The 14,728-nt window shown below is 46.3% G+C and overlaps 1 long non-coding RNA gene across 1 annotated transcript in view; it reads right to left on the reverse strand.

Annotated features, from left to right (window-relative positions):
* Positions 1-13,946: 13,946 nt before the first annotated feature.
* LOC147684020 (uncharacterized) overlaps positions 13,947-14,728 on the reverse strand; it is a 35,248-nt gene continuing 34,466 nt past the window's right edge. Inside the window, exon 3 of the long non-coding RNA XR_015301076.1 lies at positions 13,947-14,505. This is a non-coding gene — a long non-coding RNA (uncharacterized LOC147684020). The remainder of the gene's footprint in view (positions 14,506-14,728) is intronic.

Raw genomic sequence — 14,728 nt, forward strand, 5'->3', positions numbered from 1 at the left:
ATTAAGAAGCACCGGGCTGCCAAGTTCTGTACCAACTGAAGTCTGCAGAGGAGGTACTCTGGAAGGCCTGTGTAGAGAGCATTCCCATAATCTAATTAGTGCTTGGATTACCATTCTTTTGGAACACTCTGACAAAAGGGGCAGGAATTATTTCAACATCCCAAGCATCCCAAAGCAAGACCCTATCCGAGCCTGGTTCAGTGGCTGAAAGGAAAGGGCACTATCAAAGTTGACGCCTAGATTCTTTATTGAGCCCTGTCAAGGGCCTGGAAGGGGAGAGTCCTTCAGCCAGAACCATCTCCATAAGTCTAGTGAAGATGAACCAAAGATCATAATCTCGTTCTTACCCGGGTTGTATTTTAACTGATGAATTGCCAGCCACTGGAACACCATAGAGAGACAGACAGCAAAGTCTTCTCCCTTTTCACAGGAGAAGAGAAGCTGGGTGTCATCTGCATAAGAAATTACTTTAGATCCTAAAGACTCCACCAATACCGCTAATGGTAAAAGATAAACATTGAACAAAGTAGGGCTTAGAGCCAAGCCCTGAGGTACACCAGCCGTCAATTTGCACGCTTTGGAAGCGAGAGGAGGCATCCAGACTTCTTGGAATCTTCCATCCCGAAAAGAGGTAGGACAATTCTTTATCCCGATTGCATGGAGGCGATTGAGGAGCCTTCAATGAGGGACAGTATCGAAGTACTTCGATAAGTCCAGCATGATCAAGATGGCCTTGCCTCCCATGTCCCAGGCGCCTCTTACTTATTCCACAACTTCTAGTAGCACTGTTTCTGTGATGTTGTGGGGCTTAAAGCCCGACTTGCTAGGGTGTAGGAGATTGTTCTCTTCCAAAAATTGTAACAGGTGCGAGTTGACAATTTTTTTTCAATATTTTAGAGCAAGCAGGGAGAAAGGAGATGGGTCTATAATTATTTTGGAAGAATGGGGCCCCTGCCTCAAGTGATGAACCCTAGCAAGGAAAATAACTTTTTTGGAAGGAATAAATCAGGTTATTGTACTTAATATTTTATGAGTTATCTAGACGCTGTTTGGATCAAAAATTCTATCAGATCATCATTTGTTCAAACTGTTTATTTCTATTTCATCTTTTTGTTTTTTTCATGCTCTCCTTTGATTTCTATTGTTTAGTAGATCCAAACAGCGTCTAGATAACTCATAAAATATTAAGTTCAATAACCTGATTTATTCCTTCCAAAAAAAGATGGGTCTATAATTAGCCTGTGTTTTAGGTTCCGCTGTGGGTTTTTAAGTAATGGTATGATTTTTGCGCTTTTCCAGTGGGCTGGAATCTTGCCAGATGCCAAAGAGTTGTTCAACACTCTATTTACAATCGGGTTAATCATCTGGGCAACATATCCCCAATCATTTTACAACATCAAATAGTCTGTGCACGTGGCCATTACTAAAATGCATGCCTGCAACTAAATTCTAATGACCATCACATACAATGCAAAGCAATGTATGCACTGAACAAAGTAGACATTATATAAATCAGTTGTATCACCTGCCTTCTTAGGGAAGACAAATAAGTACATTTTACTCAGAAACATTGATAGGAATAAAACAATTGCTAAGGAAAAATAATGCTAGGACAAACTTGGTATAACGAAAAATAGGTATTTATTCATACCAATTAGTCTCTTAAGTTTTTAAGCCATTCAAATGGCAGTCCATTCCTGCTGTCATAAGTCCTGGGCTCTATTGTGCTGTGACACTAAGCTTGGCTTCTACATAACTGCCAAAGGGGACCTCCTCAGGAAATGGCATCTAGTGGGTAGAGCAGTCACCTTCTAGATCCTATATGGGAGGGGTGGTTAGAGTTTGGGATGGGTGTCTTTGGGTTTGAGAGGGGTGTCCTGGGTTTGGAAGGGGTGCCCTTGGGTTTGGGAGGGGTGTCCTTGTGTTTGGGAAGGGTGTCTTTGGGATTGGGAGGGGTGCTCCTGGGTTTTTTAGAGGTGGGTTGGGATTTTGAAAGGGTGGGTGACCGTTTGGCTGGAGTAGACACAGGATATAAGGGAAGCTGTTCTAGAATATCCCTAACCTGTTTTTGGCCTCATTTTTATTAGGGTATTGTCTTGGAGGTTGTGGAGTAGACCTCACTGGGATTTCATGATAAGCGGAACCGTCATCCCAACCCACATGGTAGTGGTTTAACGCAGGAGCAAGTGCTAACACCCACTCCTTGGCACATGAATGTTCACTGATTCATGAACGAGGTTGGAAAAAGCAGGAAGAATTACTGTTTCTCCATTGGGGCACTCCATAATGAAAAACAAGTAGCCAAATGGTGAATAGTGCCGACGCCTGATATGAGCGTTGAGCCTTCATTGATTACAGATGAAAAGACGTAGCAGGTACCATGAATAACACAACATATATAAAACGTATAAAAAACCTAAATAATGTGTTAAAAGAATTCGAGAAGGGGTAGATATTAATTTCAGAATTCTTATTTAATTTTCTTTGATCCATAGATCACATCCAGACATAGCCCTGAGGAAAATCCCAAGAATAATATTGGGCTTTTAAACGCATCTGCACTATTCATCATTTGGGAAACATTAGCATGAAAATAGGATTCGCTCTAAGGGGACGGTTTAAAAGTCCCTATATCTTATGAGCTTGAACATTTGTTCCCAGTGGGCAGCAACGCATAGAGGAATTACTAACTGAACTATAAATCGGGATTTTTGTTGCTGAGAAAATAATGACTGGTTGAATATTGTAATTCATTTGCTATCAATCTATTTTGTAATGTTTGTGATGTTGTAGTTTGTTGTACGTTGATTGGTAAAACGAACAGTGTTTTTCCTATTTCTGGTCTAAAGGACAAAAATGAAATGGTATTCCAAAAGTATATCAAAAGATGACTAAATAAATATTGAAGAGCAACAGATTCAGGTATTGGTCTCAGCCTGTTGAAGTAGAAAACAGCATTAAATTATATGACAGCTAGATGCTATGCTCTTTTACATGTATAGGCCCTATCTAGCTGTCTGTATTAGGGCGAACCCTCTTTGACAGAGTAAAACTTTTTGAAAGTTACCATTTTAGTGCCTAATTAGTTCCTGTTTCTGGGGCGCATGATTGGGTGTAGTTGGTAGTTATACTTTTGTTAATTCCTCCCAGACAGCAACACAATAGAGGGGTTAGGTGTGCCTAATGTGCCTTCACTGGCAGTATGGGGGCTGAGCTACAAACCGCCCCACTTGCAAATGAACAGGCTATGCCCTGCCTTCACACAAAGGGATTGTTACCACTGATATGTTCATGCAGCCAGCTTGGCGCCGGTGCGGGGGAGGCAGGAAACTACAGGCACTTCCAGCAGAATTCTCTAGAAACTTCTCATTAAATCAAGGCACCAGGTATAAAAGTAGGATCCTCAGACCTACTCTTCAGTTCACTTTCTGGACCTGCAGAAGGACTCTCAGAGATCTGTCTGCTACTGTGGTCTGCTGTGTATTGTGTTCCTACCAAGTGTGTTGTTGCAACTGGTAAGACTGCTCTACTTTCTGAATCCTGCCTTGAACTTTCGGAGGCCTGTCCTGCTGCTTCATCCCTGTTCCACTGCATGAACCCAGGACTACCAGAGTGATTCCAGGGACTAGTTGGCTGGCCTCCTGGTCAGAGCCGCAGTGACACAACTGTCTTAAACCCACACCTGGACCCAATCAGAGTGAGTCCTAACCCTCATGTTGTACCCCTCCAGACCCGGACCCTTTATGAGGGTGTGAAAGGTGCCCAAATATCCAAAATCCAAAACTTAAAACTGCTCTGAGAACCCAAGGTGCATCTCCGGCATGTCCTGCTATGTTCTTTTCCACAGCAACAAATCCTGATCCTTATCGGTCCTTCACAAAAAGGGGTATCCAGCCACTTGGAACTCTTGTAGGCGCCAGTCTCCAGATTTAGCCAGCTGGAGATTTTCAACTTTCAAAAAAGAGACTAAGGACCATATGTGCAAATGCAATTTCCCAATGGACCCAGAAAGGGTAAAACCCTTTATTACATCTGGCCAAGTGTCCGAAAGTAGAAATCTTCACAACGACTTCGTCCAGCAGCTCCCCAACGACAACGCCTCCTCCTCCGACACTGCCTGCTGCTTTGCCCCACCGAACCTCTGCCTTCTCAGAGACTTTTTGCTGGAATTTATAGTACGTCCGAAGGTAAGCACCAATCGGGCCCAATCCACTTTGTGTATCCGACTGACGCTCCATCCTGGTCGGCCATATATTTCAACACTGACCCGGTCCCACAAGACTAAGGGTCAGAAGTACGATCATTTGCTTTTGGAACTCATAATTTGCGAAAAATTGTGAGTCGCAATTTGCGAGTCACAAAAGCAAATGTACCACAGTGTCAGAGACACTGTTTGCGATTCCCAATGGGGTCCCAAAATGCGAGGCTCATAAGTATATTAATGAGCCACTCATAATTTACGATCCCACTGGGAATGGCTTGCCCTCCCATGGATGGTGGCCTGCTGTGCTCTACAGACCTCCATGTCTGGGACTGCTTTTCAATAAAGCAGTTTTTTTTAAACGCAGCCAGTTTTCCTTAAAGGAAAATAGGATGCATTTTTTTTTTTAAATGAAACGTTTCTGATTAATTTTTTAAGGGCAGATAGTGGTCCCTGGGACATTTCTGATTCATTTTTTAAGGGCAGATAGTGGTCCCTGGGACCACAGCCTGCCATTTAAAATATTTTTGGAGCCAGTCATAAAGGGGAAGGGGTCCCCTAGGGACCCCATCCCATTTGAGACTCCATTACCACCCTCTTGACGAGGGTGGTAATTCACGAGTGTTTTGAGACCACAATTGCAGTCGCAAAACATTCTTCTATAGGGTAGACACTCGCTAATGGGAAGGGACGCCCTTGGCACCCTCCTTCCTAATAGCGACTTGCAATTCCTAATTAACGAGTCGCAAATAAATTGAGACTCGCTAATTAGGAATCGTACATGGCCCAGTAATATTTTGCATGCGCAAACGGGTTGCAAACCCCCAATATAAAGACCATCGATATAAAGAACACATTAAAAAACAAGCATTGGAAATACAGTAGGGCTCGCATTAGGAAACTTTGAGCTATTGGTCTTACAAATGACATTTTTTTATGTATGTGTTATTTTTTTAAATAGCTAAATTAATAGCTTTGTCATTTACAATGCCAATAGTTATAACTTTTGCAAATGTGACAGCTATAGCATTTGTAATGCAACATGTTTTGTATTTACATGACTTAGATGTATTGATATTACAAATAACAATGACTTTTAATATTTTTAAAATAATTAATACTTAAATAATGTATTTAATTTGTAATGGCAATAGCTTAAACTTTTGTAAATAACTTTTGTGAAAATTATGTTCAGTGTTTTTTATTGTGACGAAAATCCAAGAACAGAAGTAAAATATGAACATCTTTTTGTGACTGATTTGTAATAAAGCGTGAAAGCTTGAAAACAGCTTGAAACTTTGAAAGAACATATTTGAACTAGTGATGCTGTGGTTGCGCTGAGTGATGCTGTGGTTGCGCTGAGTGATTCTGTGGTTGCGCTGAGTGGTGTGTGCATCGGTGGAGCTTAGTGGGTGCATTGGTGGAGCTGTGTGGTGGGTGCATTGGTGGAGCTTAGTTGGAGCATCGGTGGAGCTGTGTGTTGAGTGCATCGGTGGAGCTGTGTGGTGGGTGCCTCCGCAGAGCTGTGTGGTGGGTGCATCGGCGGAGCTGTGTGGTGGGTGCATCGGTGGAGCTGTGTGGTGGGTGCATCGGTGGAGCTGTGTGGTGGGTGCATCTGTGGAGCTGTGTGGTGGGTGCATCTGTGGAGCTGTGTGGTGGGTGCATCTGTGGAGATGTGTGGTGGGTGCATCGGTGGAGCTGTGTGGTGGATGCCTTGGTGGAGCTGTATGGTGGGTGCCTCGGTCGAGCTGTGTGGTGGGTGCATCGGTGGAGCTGTGTGGTGAGTGCATCGGTGGAGCTGTGTGGTGGGTGCATCGGTGGAGCTGGGTGGTGGGTGCATCGGTGGAGCTGTATCCGTAGGGCTGTGTGGTTGCTGCATCGGTGGAGCTGTGTGGTGGGTGCCTCGGTGGAGCTGTGTGGTGGGTGCATTGGTGGAGCTGTGTGGTGGGTGCATCGGTGGAGCTGTGTGGTGGGTGCATCGGTGGAGCTGTGTGGTGGGTGCCTCGGTGGAGCTGTGTGGTGGGTGCATTGGTGGAGCTGTGTGGTGGGTGCATCGGTGGAGCTGTGTGGTGGGTGCATCGGTGGAGCTGTGTAGGTGGAGCTGTGTGGTGGGTGCATTGCATTGGTGCAGCTGTGGGGTGGGTGCATCAGTGGGGCTGTGTCGGTGGAGCTGTGTGGTGGGTGCATCGGTGGAGCTGTGTGGTAGGTGCATCGGTGGAGCTGTGTGGTGGGTGCATCGGTGGAGCTGTGTAGTGGGTGCATCGGTGGAGCTGTGTCAGTGGAGCTGGGTGGTGGGTGCATCGGTGGAGCTGGGTGGTGGGTGCATCGGTGGAGCTGTGTGGTGTTTGCATCGGTGGAGCTGTGTGGTGGGTGCATCAGTGGAGCTGTGTGGTGGGTGCCTTGGTAGTGCTGTGTGGTGGGTGCCTCGGTGGAGCTGTGTGGTGGGTGCCTCAGTGGAGCTGTGTGGTGGGTGCCTCGGCAGAGCTGTGTGGTGGGTGCATTGGTGGAGCTTAGTTGGAGCATCGGTGGAGGTGTGTGGTGGGTGCATCAGTGGAGCTGTGTGGTGGGTGCATTGGTGGAGCTTAGTTGGTGCATTGGTGGAGCTTAGTTGAAGCATCGGTGGAGCTGTGTAGTGGGTGCATCGGTGGCGCTGTGTGGTGGGTGCCTTGGTGGAGCTGTATGGTGGGTGCATCGGTGGAGCTGTGTGGTGGGTGCATCGGTGGAGCTGTGTTTTGGAGCTGTGTGGTGGGTGCATTGGTGGAGCTGGGTGGTGGGTGCATCGGTGGAGCTGTGTCAGTGGAGCTTTGTGGTTGCTGCATCGGTGGAGCTGTGTGGTGGGTGCATCGGTGGAGCTGTGTGGTGGGTGCATCGGTGGAGCTGTGCTGTGGGTTCATCGGTGGAGCTGTGTGGTGGGTGCCTCTGTGGAGCTGTGTGGTGGGTGCATCGGTGGAGCTGTGGGTGGGTGCATCGGTGGAGCTGTGTAGGTGGAGCTGTGTGGTGGGTGCATTGGTGGAGCTGTGTGGTGGGTGCATCAGTGGAGCTGTGTGGTGGGTGCATCAGTGGAGCTGTGTCGGTGGAGCTGTGTGGTGGGTGCATCGGTGGAGCTGTGTCGTTGGAGCTGTGTGGTGGGTGCACGGTGGAGCTGTGTGGTGGGTGCCTCGGTGGAGCTCTGTGGTGGGTGCATCGGTGAAGCTGTGTGGTGGTTGCATCAGTGGAGCTGTGTGGTGGGTGCATCGGTGGAGCTGTGTGGTGGGTGCATCGGTGGAGCTGTGTCGGTGGAGCTGGGTGGTGGGTGCATCGGTGGAGCTGGGTGGTGGGTGCATCGTTGGAGCTGTGTGGTGTTTGCATCGGTGGAGCTGTGTGATGGGTGCATCGGTGGAGCTGTGTGGTGGGTGCCTTGGTAGTGCTGTGTGGTGGGTGCCTCGGTGGAGCTGTGTGGTGGGTGCCTCAGTGGAGCTGTGTGGTGGGTGCCTCGGCAGAGCTGTGTGGTGGGTGCATTGGTGGAGCTTAGTTGGAGCATCGGTGGAGGTGTGTGGTGGGTGCATCGGTGGAGCTGTGTGGTGGGTGCCTCGGCAGAGCTGTGTGGTGGGTGCATTGGCGGAGCTGTGTGGTGGGTGCTTCTGTGGAGCTGTGTGGTGGGTGCTTCAGTGGAGCTATATGGTGGGTGCATCTGTGGAGCTGTGTGGTGGGTGTATCTGTGGAGCTGTGTGGTGGGTGCACCTGTGGAGCTGTGTGGTGGGTGCATTGGTGGAGCTGTGTGGTGGGTGCATTGGTAGAGCTGTGTGGTGGGTGCCTCGGTGGAGCTGTGTGGTGGGTGCCTCGGTGGAGCTCTGTGGTGGGTGAAGCTGTGTGGTGGGTGCATCGGTGGAGCTTAGTGGGTGCATTGGTGGAGCTGTGTGGTGGGTGCATTGGTGGAGCTTAGTTGGGGCATCAGTGGAGCTGTGTTGTGGGTGCATCGGTGGAGCTGTGTGGTGGGTGCATCAGTGGAGCTGTGTGGTGGGTGCATCGGTGGAGCTGTGTGGTGGGCGCCTCTGTGGAGCTCTGTGGTGGGTGCATCGGTGAAGCTGTGTGGTGGGTGCATCGGTGGAGCTTAGTGGGTGCATTGGTGGAGCTGTGTGGTGGGTGCATTGGTGGAGCTTAGTTGGAGCATCAGTGGAGCTGTGTAGTGGGTGCATCGGTGGCGCTGTGGTGGGTGCCTTGGTGGAGCTGTATGGTGGGTGCATCGGTGGAGCTTTGTGGTGGGTGCATCGTTGGGGCTGTGTCGTGGAGCTGTGTGGTGGGTGCATCGGTGGAGCTGGGTGGTGGGTGCATCGGTGGAGCTGTGTCAGTGGAGCTTTGTGGTTGCTGCATCGGTGGAGCTGTGTGGTGGGTGCATCAGTGGAGCTGTGTGGTGGGTGCATCGGTGGAGCTGTGTGGTGGGTGCCTCGGTGGAGCTGTGTGGTGGGTGCATCGGTGGAGCTGTGGGTGGGTGCATCGGTGGAGCTGTGTAGGTGGAGCTGTGTGGTGGGTGCATTGGTGGAGCTGTGTGGTGGGTGCATCAGTGGAGCTGTGTGGTGGGTGCATCGGTGGAGCTGTGTCGGTGGAGCTGTGTGGTGGGTGCATTGGTGGAGCTGTGTGGTGGGTGCCTCGGTGGAGCTCTGTGGTGGGTGCATTGGTGAAGCTGTGTGGTGGGTGCATTGGTGGAGCTTATTTGGAGAATCGGTGGAGCTGTGTGGTGGGTGCATCGGTGGAGCTTTAAAAATTGTGAGTCTCATGCATGAATTGTGTGTTCGCACGTATGCTCCCCCGTGTGCTGCTTGTTCATTTTTTAAACTATTTTTTAACTGCCTGCTTGGGCCTAGCAGCTGCAATATGCTGCTGTGACACTCCTTTGTTAGAACGTACTTTTGCACACGTTATGTTTATGTTTTTTTTTCGGTTTACATCTCCAAGGGTGTTTGCCATTTTGTGGGGGGGGGTAAATTTAGACAACCAAAATGTCTGCACTAGCACATGCTTATTGAGGCATGCGTAGTATAAATCAATGCACTTTTATTTATTCATTCGTTTTTTTCCCAATGCTGTTTAACATTGGCAATAACGATTTTCCCCAGAAACAAGTGGCAAAGCTAAAAAGCAAGATCAATTGACTTTAGCAAAGCTTGTAAATTCTTTCGAAAGAGCATCTTGAAAAAGGCTATGAGCAGCTGTGTGCCACTAAGTGGAAACCCTGTGATGCGCAGCCCGTTAATGAGCTGCACACACTCACCCACAAAGAGGTTTGTTAGCAGAGGGTACTTTACATAATGTTCCATGCATTTGATAAAGATCCAGCGAACTGAGTCCTATCCCCCCACCAATAACCAATTACACTCTCAGTCATCCAATTGCAGAAGAAATAGTTCATACACTCACCCCACCCACATGGTTGGGCGGAGTCACACGTGAAATGTATCTGAGCGCAGATCAGTCTTATTTAGATTTCCTGCACAATGGCTGCATAGTGTTTCTGTACTTTCTTATTTTATTTGCAAGAAACCAACATTGAAAGTGTGCAAGATGAGAGCCATAGCGTAAAGCAGCCTGGTATGAGAATGTCATTGGCAGAATATTGTCTGAAATAAAAAACTTCCATCCTGAATATTGTCTACAAAGATATCGGCGATAGCAGATAATAGAAAATCCAGACCCAGTGCGACACCAGGACAATGTGTATAACAGATAATATATTTCTATACGATATTCTGACATGTGATGGGGAAGATGAGGAGAGATGGGGGAAATGGTGGGAAACAACTTTGGCTGCTGCACAACATGGCTTTCAAACTGCGGGCTGCAGTCCCTAAGGAGCCATGGAGCTATTTAAGGGGGAGTGTGGCGCAAACAGAAAGTAAAATTAATAATAATGAGACAATGAGGATACAGCCACCATCTCCTCACTCCTGAGAGCCTGCTTCCTGCCCTTAAGCACAGCACACATTAGGGAAGCATGCAGAATTCTCTGTCCTGCACTTAAACCATGTAAACCATGTTATGTATGTTATGTCATGTCATGTTATGTTGTTGGTGGGTAGGGGGGCGGGGAGAGGCTAGAAGGGAAGAATAGGGGAGAGTAAGGGTGACGAGAGACGCACAGGGAGCAGCAGCCTTTGATGTGCCGGCCGGCCGTGGGCAGTGACTAATTAGGGGAGGAGAAATGCCAGAGCACACGCTGGGGTAAGCTTTTAGGGGGAGGCTGGTGGCTTTGATGCTGTGCACGTGCTTTTTCACGGGCACAGCATCAAATCGCCGGTTTAGTTAAGCTCTGGATAAGTCCCCAATATGTTTGACATCTGCAATGCTTGCGCATTGGCAGAGGTCGAGCCCTAAAAAAAGAAAATGCCAACTTTCTATAAGAGTAATTTTCAGAATGATGACTTGCAATTCGGCTTTTTCTTTAAAGAGGAATTTAAATTACAATTCTTTAGAGACTAATCATGACATTTACACCTGTTCCCAAGCAAAAGTTATCACTTATTAGATCAAGTAACACACCTCACTGTTATCCTACTGGAGAGGTAGGCCTTTCAGTAGTGAAAAACAAATTTAATAGTTTTTCATTACCAGGGGATGTAAAATTTAAAAGCACATGTCCAACTTTTTTAACATACTGCACCCTCCCCTAAGGGCTGTTTAGGACCTACCTTAGGGGCCAATTATATGTATTAAAAAGGAAGCTTTTGGCCTAGAAACAAGGTTATTTTGCCAAGTTGAATTGGCATTGTAAAACTGCACACAGGTTGAAAATAGCAGACCTGAGATGTTTTAAAAGACTACTTGAGTGGATGGCACAAGGTGCAACAGGCCCACAAGTAGCATTGCATGTACTGGCCCTGGGTACATGTAGTACCATTATAATAGGGACTTGTAAGTAAATTAAATATGCCAATTGGGTGTAAGCCAATGTTACCATGTTCAGGGGACTGAGCACAAGCATTTTAGCACTGGTTAGCAGTGGTAATGTGCACACAGTCCTAAGGCTAACAAAAACGAATTCCAGAAAAACAGGAGGAGTGAAGACAAAATGATTTAGGGACAACCATCCTATGGCTGACAGGTCTAACAGTATCGGATGAACGTTCTCAGCACACAGCAATTTAGGTAATGTTGTCTATATCTTCAGTTGTGTGGGTTTTACTATCTGAATTCCCCTTTAAAACAGATGCAGTTTTATGTGTTGGCTAATAACTCTTTCTTTGAAACAAATTGCAGACCAGTTCTTGTTTGCAGTGCAAGCTCATAAATTGGTACCAAATTACATGGGTTTTGCACCTAAATCCTTGAACAACAAACTACAGCTCCAGCGCTCCTGCCCTTCACTCATATCATCCTTGAAACAGTAGTGCTCTAGAAGAACTAATCAGCATCTCTACCTCTAAAAATCTTCCTTGCATTCCTAAAGGGAGCCCTAACTCCTTCATTCTCACTTCATTGGCTGGGTCTCCATCCTTTAGCCACAGTAATCCAGACACCACACTTCCACTGTCTGGGGAATTATCCTCACTTTCCATCTTGTGCCATGCTGAACCTGGAGCATCCAAAATGGAACCCACTGGCCTCGGTACTCAAACTCTCACACTCTACTACTGTACATGTGTCACATGCTCACAAAATAGACACGTGCCTTTGACACATATGTCGTCAAGGCCAGGATCAGTTCTTATCACAGCAGCAGAACTTTACAAGAGAGGTATCTATAGAACACAGGCTCCATGCCACAGTGAAAAAGAGAAAAAGGTCTGGAAATACTATAGATTCATGAAAAACAGCATAAGGCTGCCAATGTTTTACCTGATACTACACCAAGGGCAGGGACAGTAGTCTTCTGTTTCTTCTGATTGCATGATTGTTAACCCCTTCCAAGACAAATGACACATGTCTTAAACCTCACTTTGTCAGTGACTGGATTAGGTCTCTCTCCACACATCAGATTAGGGTGACACCAAAGCTGAATAAAAGCGAGGATACCAGTTTCACATGCAGTTGGGCACTCAAGGCTGGGGAACATATTGTATACAATGCAGGGGGCATTCCTGTCCAAATAGGATGTCACCAAAACCAGGCACTGCCATTGAAGATACATATCAGTCCTCAATTCAGACCTTATTTAAATCTATTAGGTGGTAGTGAGTGGACCCTATTTAATGAAAGCTGGTCATTGTAGGCACAACTATGCCCACTACAGATAAAACATGTTGAACTGTAGGGTTTAGCAATGATCTCTGAACTGCCCAAAAGTTGTGTACATATCTACATTCCTCTAATGCACAATATCCACCCCCTAAAATTCACACCTTGGTTGCTGATGTCACTGAAGCATTGGGAAATAAAATGAAGGGGCCAGAATGAAACTCTGATGTGTGGGGGAATAGGAGATCAAGGTCAGCTTTTCCCTAGGATCAGCAGCTTCTATGAACTTAAGACCTTCCCAGCAAACATGATGTGTACTTACTTTTGTAATTAAATCTGTGAGACAAATTTTAAGGTTGAACATCAGATGACAATCAATCAATAACATTCTTTAATCAGCACAATTTGGCAATGAAAGATTCATGTAAGCAATTAAATCACACCGAAATAATGCACAGGACACTAAAACCACAAATATTCTGCTCTGCAATGATAATTGGAAAACAATCAGCAATAACATTTTCCTAATTTTGAGTATGCACTGAATAAAATGTATTCCAGCCATGCAGGCGATATCAGAAGCAAGCTGGTGTGAGTGCCAGGCTACACTTCCTCATGTTTAAAATGTTCAAGATTGGTAACTCATATTGTTTTCTGGGACTAATATAAAATTTACAGAAAAGCACAATGTGCAATGTGCTCTGAGGTGACTTATTGTCGAAGAGACAGATTAAAGATTCAGAGTTCCAGGAGCCAACATTGGGAAATTACATTAAAAAGTGCACAGTGAAGCCTAGGGCTTGGAGCAAACTTTGGGGTCAATGGAATGCCTACCAGGGGAACATTTGCACACCCCCCTTCGAGGACACTCTGGACATTCCACTTTCGCCCTGATCCGGAGGTTCCTGGAACTATTTTTTCCTTCACTCCTATTGTCTGACTTCCCCACTGCCTCCCCCCCCGACCATCCTTCATGCCATCCTCCTGATTCGTTATTTGGTACTGTGGGTCCCCCCATCGGAGCTGGACATTGTCTATAACGCTTTTCGCCTTGAGTCTTTTTCCTTTGTTTTCCTTTTTCGTTCCTTTTCTAAAAATTAAAAATTCCTATATCATGCCTACATCCTGTGTTGCCGAAAAGGTATCCTGTGTTAAGTTGGACCACGGCAGGGCGGTCGCTGCTTTGTACATTAACATAAATGCCTTACATGTCCTAGCGGCAGGCCCCTGTGGTTGTAGGCCCATACTTGTAATGCTATTTTTTGCACAATAAAGTTTTTCACAAAAAAAAAGTGCACAGTGTTTAATCTAAATTGAGTCAAATACAATCTATACTGTAGATTAAGCACAAAATGGAGGCAAGGCTCCATCTTTGCCAAGTCTGGGAAAATAGAATAAGCTCCCGCTGATGGTTTACAAAATTCTCGCAATGTTCTAGCATTTCCAAAATGTTTAAAACACACAGATGCTTAACAGTCCCTTTGGTTGAGACATTAATTAAATCAGGACTGGTAAATAATTTGGGGGTGCCTAGGAGGCAAAAATACTTTTCTATGTAAAAAAAACACCGGGTGCATGCCACATTATCCAAAAACACTCACATATTATTCATTACAGGTTTTGCCCCTATTGGTATTCACAGCATCAAAAGATATTTTATTTAAGTCCTCTGTATAAGGGACGCCCAATTCAGCATGGCAGATGTAGGTAGAACATCTTTGTGGTACCGCCAACATGCTTTGCAAAATTAATTTCAATCTTCTGTAGACTACTTATTTCTGTTTACCCCCACATGCCAGCTATAAAAAGTACCTAATTTAGCACCATCTGATATTATAATCATATAATATGCAATTTATAATGCTCACAGCTACTCCAAGGAGTGTCCTGGTGGGTAAGCAGCAAGGTTGGAAACTAAAAGACTTAGGCATGCACAAAAAAACAAGTTTTAAGTTTCTTCTTGAACATAGCTTTATCATTCATGGTCCGCAGCTCCAGCGGAAGCTGATTCCATGCTGTCGAACCCAGGTATGCTAATGATCTTCCTCCTGATCTTTCTCGCTGAATCCTGGGCATCTCTTCCAGAAATGTATTGGTGGATCTCAGCTGTCTTGTAGGGTTATGAGAGCTGCATCTGCTTTCTGAGGTTGGAGGGCCTGTATGAAATAGAGCATCATGTACAAATACGAGAGCCTTAAATTTGACTCTTTCCCTGATGGGCAATCAATGGAGTGCAGGCAGATGAGGCAAAATACATGTTCGCCTCAGTACATTTACAATTAACAAGAGCCGGGCTGCCGCATTCTGGATCACTTAGAGTTTGTCCTTTAGGTTCTGTGGTGTTTCACGGAAGCTCCGAGGACACGGCTCTCGTACAGG

Source organism: Lissotriton vulgaris, chromosome 11 (assembly GCF_964263255.1).
Source record: "Lissotriton vulgaris chromosome 11, aLisVul1.2, whole genome shotgun sequence".
Taxonomy (NCBI): Eukaryota; Metazoa; Chordata; class Amphibia; order Caudata; family Salamandridae; genus Lissotriton; species Lissotriton vulgaris.